At 36.8% G+C, this 6,970-nt stretch overlaps 1 pseudogene; it reads right to left on the bottom strand.

The window, feature by feature from the left end:
- Positions 1 to 2,185: 2,185 nt before the first annotated feature.
- On the bottom strand, positions 2,186 to 4,623 carry LOC141549626 (sodium-coupled monocarboxylate transporter 1 pseudogene; annotated as a pseudogene).
- Between the last annotated feature and the right edge of the window lie 2,347 nt (positions 4,624 to 6,970).

The following is a 6,970-nucleotide window of genomic DNA, read 5'->3' as shown; positions in this document are numbered from 1 at the left end:
AGATTTAGAACAGTTAAGTAATTTTAACGCAGACAGGAATTGTCAAGTATTCAAACAAGTCTTCTGATTATAAAATCATTTCCCACTTCATCCTGTGCTACTTTTTAAAAATATCACTTCCATAACTGTCTAAAAATGAAGAATAAACACATTGCATAGTCCAATTAAACGCTGAAAATCCACAGGTGGGAACAGTCTACATTCCAAAATAATGTAACATCCTTGAAGACAAGAATTGTTTTCCCTTTGTTTTTAAAAAGTATTGTACACAGTGCCTAGCACATAGTAAGAAATTAATAAATGCTTGTCTATCTGGGATTGTTCTCAAAAGCATATCTCATGATTTTTTCCACTATCATCTATCTGCAAAGTTCATTTTGAAGACTAGTTTTTTTGAGAGCAGAATTGATTTACTTTTGTCTTGGTATACTAGTACCTTACACATTCTCACAAATTAAATAAGTTGTCTGTGACAAAACTGTCTGGCAGCTAGGTCTAAATTAATGTGAATAATGATCCTATGCATCATATCACATGGATTAGGGGCATAACATTACCTGCCCCCAGATCTGGAAAATCTATATTTTGGTCCTTCCTGATTCAGAAGTCTGAATTATTGCGGTATTAAGAGCCAAAATGTATTGATATTCTATACACATATTTTGTGTGTTTCTAAACGTTTTCTGCATCACCTGAAGGCCTTCTTGTGTCATCTGTAATTTCCATAAAATTGCTGTGAGACAAGTGCTTTCTTTGTAAGCTTTGAGGTACCAAAAATTAGAGTTGTTATTATTTTTAGACAAAAGCTATTTTTCTGATTTTTTTTAATTAGTGGGATAATTAAATTTTATATATTTACATCTGGTTTAGGTGGTTTAGGTCATAATAATTAGTGTCATTTTGGAAATATAAATTAACAATTTAACAAAAATAAAATTTAACAGATGTGTTTAGCAAATTCCCACTTAATTTCTTTTTTTTTTTTAGTTTTTTTTTATTATATATATATATATATATATATATATATATTATAATATTATCCCTTGTATTAATTTTTCCAAATTACCCCCCCTCCCTCTATTCCCTCCTCCCGACGACAGGCAATACCATACATTTTACATGTGTTACAATATAGTCTAGGTACAATACATGTGTGCGAATATCATTTTCTTGTTGCACAATAAACATTAGAATCCGAAGGTACATGCAACCTGGGCAGACAAATATTAGTGCTAACAATTTTCATTCCCCTCCCAGTGTTTCTTCTCTGGGTGCAGCTACCCCTGTCCATCATTGATCAACTGGAAGTGAGTTGGATCTTCTTTATGTTGAAGATTTCCACTTCCATCAGAATACATCCCCATACAGTATTGTTGTTGAAGTGTACAGTGATCTTCTGGTTCTGCTCATTTCACTCAGCATCAGTTGATTTAAGTCTCTCCAGGCCTCTCTATATTCCTCCTGCTGGTCATTTCTTACCGAGCAATAATATTCCATAACCTTCATATACCACAATTTACCCAACCATTCTCCAACTGATGGACATCCATTCATCTTCCAGTTTCTAGCTACAACAAAAAGAGCTGCCACAAACATTTTGGCACATATATGTCTCTTTCCGCTCTTTAGTATTTCTTTGGGATATAATCCCAGTAGTAGCGCTGCTGGGTCAAAGGGTATGCACAGTTTGATAACTTTTTGGGCAGATTGCTCTCCAGAATGGCTGGATTCTTTCACAACTCCACCAGCAATGTATTAGTGTCCCAATTTCCCCACATCTCCTCCAACATTTGTCATTATTTGTTCCTGTCATCTTAGCCAATCTGACAGGTGTGTAGTGGTATCTCAGAGTGGTCTTAATTTGCATTTCTCTGATCAGTAGTGATTTGGAACACTCTTTCATGTGAGTGGATATAGTTTCAATTTCTTCCTCTGAGAATTGTCTGTTCATATCCCTTGACCATTTATCAATTGGAGAATGGTTTGATTTCCTATAAATCAGGCCCACTTAATTTCTTAAGCCAACTCATGATATATCAAAACCATCATAGGAAAAGAATGTGGAAGGGATAACTGTATTTGAATTTGCACTATTCAAAATTATAATTATATATAAATATAATTATGCTAGCCCATTGAAAATCTGTAATGAAGATTAAAATAATGTGACCATTTCACAGATTCATTATTCATACAATAAGGAACTAATTGTAGTTGATCCTTTAAAATTCTGTGTTGATTCATTAGTTGGTTGGTTGAAGTCAGGCTTTTTAGTTTCACTATCTTCTACTACATAAAGTTGCTGATTTAAAACCCATTTCTTCCTGAAAATATCAAAGTTGGATAAAAAGTCTTCTTTGGTTAGTAGAAATCTGTCATTTATGATCTGTTTCCTTCCTCCTGTTAGGAGACTGGCAATTATTCCCACAAATATAGTGACCAACATTCCAATGGTGCTAAAGTACAGGAAAGATAAGGAATACCATTTATCCATTAGGGGAGTTCTTTCAACACTATGAGTTTCTTTCTTTCTTTCTTTCTTTCTTTTTAAAATAGTTTTTATTTACCAGATTTATGCATGGCTAATTTTACGACATTGACAATTGCCAAACCCTTTGTTCCAATTTTTCCCCTCCCCCTAGATGGCAGGTGGACCAATGCATGTTTAATATGTTAGAGTATAAATTAAATACAATATATGTATACATGACCAAACAGTTGTTTTGCTGTACAAAAAGAATCAGACTTTGAAATAGTGTATATTTAGCCTGTGAAGGAAATCCAAAATGCAGGCGGACAAAATTAGAGGGATTGGGAATTCTATGTAGTGGTTCATAATCATCTCCTAGAGTTCTTTTGCTGGGTGTAACTGGTTCAGTTTATTATTGCTCTGTGGGAACTGATTTGGTTCATCTCCTTGTTGAAAATGGCCACATCCATCAGAATTAATCATCATATAGTATTGTTGTTTAAGTATACAATAATCTCCTGGTCCTGCTCATTTCACTCAGCATCAGGTCATGTAAGTCTCTCCAGGACTTTTTGAAATCATCCTGTTGGTCATTTTTTACAGAACAATAATATTCCATAGTATTCATATACCACAATTTATTCAGCCAATCTCCATTTGATGGGCATCCACATACTTTCCAGTTTCTGGCCACCACAAAGAGGGCTGCCACAAACATTCTTGCACATACAGGTACCTTTTCCTTCTTTAAGATCTCTTTGGGATACAAACCCAGTAGCAACACCAGCACTATGAATTTCAAATGCATTTGGAGAAACTAGTGTTCCTGAAGTTGTGGTCCAATTCTTCTGGTGGTGGAAATTGGTTATGTTACAGCCATCAGTAATGAGACTCAAAAGTAAATTGTTCTACAGAAAGGGGGGGGGGAGGATAGAGCTGAGCTCCAATTCCAACCCAGAGAGAAATGACAAATCCAGTAGTAAGTCCTATAAATGTCCCCAATGATTTGGCAAAGGATACCAAAATGCCCAAAGAAAACAGCCTCAAAAGGTAACGAAGCTCCCATAAGTGATGCTACAGCTGCCATTCCAAATGCATAGGACTCCATACAGCACATTTGTCACTTTACAAAGCCAAAACAGAGTCTTTTAAGAGAGTGATGGGAAGTGAGGTTTGAGGATATCTGAGATTGTTATTGTAGCTAGTGAGGTTTGAGGAGGTCTGAGATTGTTATTGTAGCTAAAGCATTGACTCGGGCAGACACAGTGCTCAATGTTGAATAAAGGACAAGACCACATATTGTTGTGGAAGCAAGAATTGCCCAGCATCCTGTAATATTTACACAAAGAGCCATTTTTGCATAGAAATGGTTTTTGCAGGTCTTGTACCTCTGGACTTGAACTGGATTGATGCCATAGATGATGAGCCAGGTGATAAAACTGCCGTTGATGATTGTCCAGAAGGTATATCTTCAAAGAAGATTGGGATTGAAGTCCCAGAAGTTTAATCTTCCTCCATGATAGGAATCAATTAGGATATTTTTGATTCCACCTTGAACCACAGTGCCCTGTATGATCATAGAAAAAAATCCAGCCTTCTTGATTCTAACTTGGAAAACATGGATCCAGACAACAGCTTTGAATCCACCCTTTGAGCTATAGAAGGTGCATAACACTTCCGTGGCAATGATTGTGCCCCACAAGTTGAGATCACTTACTTGCAAGAGCTGTAGCATAAATGACAACTCCAATGTACAAAATCGTTTGGAGAATGACCAGAATCGTTCCACAATGGCGAATGTGTTGGTTAAAATGAAGCTCTAGATACTCGTAGGTGCTGGTAATTCCCAGCTTATAAAAGACTGGGAGAAAGACTTCCGAGGTGATGACTACAATGATATAAGAGAACTCATACATGGTGAATATGGCCCCGAAGCGATAGTTCTCGGCGGGGATACCCAGGATTGTGATGGTGGGATAGAGCTACGGGCACCGTGATCATCTTCCGGCCGCCCATCAGAAAGTCTTTCTGGGTCTTCTGACCACCCTTGCAGAAGGCAAATTAAACACGTATGGCTGTGGAAATGTTGAGCATCCCCTCGGACACCAATAGTCTCACACCATGAAAGTCCTGGTTTCCTGCTGTGTGCTCATGGCTCCGCTGTGCAAACTTTCTTCTCTCCAAATAATGTCGAGGGGAACTGCCTGCTTAGTATGCTGATTTGCTTGGGGACTGCGGTTGTCCATGTCAGACAGACTTGGCGAGCTGATCTTTGGTCTGCTTGTGTTAGCCTGCTCACACAAATATCTCCGAGGTGGTCCAGGCTGCATGAGTGCTGCGCTTCTGCCTCGATGTTATATAATACGGGGCTCTGGAGGGGAGGGTTGGGGTGAAAGTTGCAGTGTCTCTGGCTGAATCTCGAACTGGAAAAATCCTCTAAGAAAGGAATCCTGAGGGAGAGAAGTGTGAGGGGGCGAAGGCAGGAGGAACTGGGTTTGGGGCGCACAGTTTTAAGATTTAATACGATCTTGAGAAAAACTGGGTAACAGAATAGGATCTACCACCCTGCCTAGGAAGTTATTTGAGAGATTTGAATCTTTGATCACAATACTAAAGAAGAGGAACTTGATGTGTGGTTTCATTAGAATAGGAATTCTAAATGAAGACATTGTCTCAGCCATTATAGATCAAGTTGTACCTTTTCTGTAACTTAAGAGTTTCAGGGAATGTAATCCGAGAGCACTGAGATGGTCAAGTAGGTCCTCTTGACTGAGATTCTTTTGTATTCACTGCCTCTCAAAATAGGAAAGAATCCATTTCTTTTAGGTTCTCTTTAGCATATTAATATTTGTTCATGTACTTTAATTATAAAATGAAACATAAACTGGATTTAAAAATGAATTATTTCTACATAGAACTTCTGTTTACACAATAGAGATATATTCTTGGAAGAAACTGGCTGTAACTTGATTCTTATTGGAAACAGAGGTAGTTTAAGAGTTAAAAAAAATCTCAGTGTGTGTTTTTTGGCAATGTAAAGAATGTTTTTATACAGATTATAACCACATCTTACTTATCTTTTGCATAAATCTGTATTATTATTTGTTACTTACACTTAAAGTGAGACATACCTTTAAGGTCAATAAAGAGTAAAGAAGTGAAAATGTCAACCATATGTAATAATGTCCCCCAGTCCCTACTATCAAAAATAATACATGGCTTCTATACCTCATTTAAAGGGCACCTACATGAATATATCTTGGAGATTCAACTTCCTAAATTCAAATATGGCTTCAGACACTTACTAGTTGTGCGACTCCAGGTTAAGTTACTTAATACTGTTTACCTCCATTTCCTCATCTGTAAAATGAGCTAAGAGAAGGAAGTACATACAAATCACTCTAATATCTTTGCCAAGAAAACCCCAAATGGGATCACAAAGAGTCAAATATGACTTAAACAACTGAACAACAACAAACCATCTAATTTAAAGACAATATCACTGCATATTGCTTATATTTTCCCTAAAATACTGAACATCAACAATAAATGTTGATATTAGGTTGTAAGCTCTTTGAAGGTAAGGGATAGTATCAGTCTGTCTATCTCCCTGAGTACCTAGCATCATTCATTATACATAGTAGATACTTATAAATATTTGAATGAATAACTACAACTTAGTATTGTACATCTATTAAGCATCTCTTAATATGCAGAATACAATGCTAGCTAATATCAGGGAAGGGAAGATATATGGAGTTCACAGACTACAGGAAAATAAAGCCAGTGAAGATAGTTGTAGCCAATATCTGAGCTCTCCATTTAGCTAATCTAGGTTCTAGATATTTTTTCAGGTAAGGATCCTCTTCAAGCCATCACTCAAGAACTTTCATTGTACATTTTACTTAGCCAGTCAGATTGACACAGATTTAGTTCATAACAAAAGCATTTTCATTACTGAGCAACACAAATACAATAGAGAACAATCCCTGTACTCTCACTTTCCTCTCCAAAATAAGCCATTTAGCTATTCTCCCACAAATAAACTTGGAGGAAATAGGGACCTTTATGAAGATAGTGTAGGGAATAATACACCTAGGAAATATATGTGAATAGGATTCCTATGTGAAGGGAGTATACATATAAGGAGGAATACATGTAACCAGGTCACATACATGTTGAAAAGCTGCTTTCTGCTTGATCTACTTCCTGCCAAATATTGTTCTGCTTTTGCTTCCCACCAGGCATTTCTCTTCATTCTCTATGGTTGTCAGCTCCTGCTATTTTCAGAATCACCTGTACAACATAGTCTGGAGATTTTATAGTGATAGTTCTTTGGGTCACCTCCATCATGCACTTGTAGTTGTCGTAATTAGTAAGTCTTCTTCTTCAGGGAAGACTATAGTGAGTCAGCAAACATTTATTAAATTATTTCTATATGCCAGGCATTTTGCCAAGTGTCTGGCTTTGTCTTCAAGGAGCTCACTTATTTGTAATATA

Source organism: Sminthopsis crassicaudata, chromosome 1 (assembly GCF_048593235.1).
Source record: "Sminthopsis crassicaudata isolate SCR6 chromosome 1, ASM4859323v1, whole genome shotgun sequence".
Lineage (NCBI taxonomy): Eukaryota > Metazoa > Chordata > Mammalia > Dasyuromorphia > Dasyuridae > Sminthopsis > Sminthopsis crassicaudata.
This window is presented reverse-complemented; position numbering and strand designations above follow the sequence as displayed.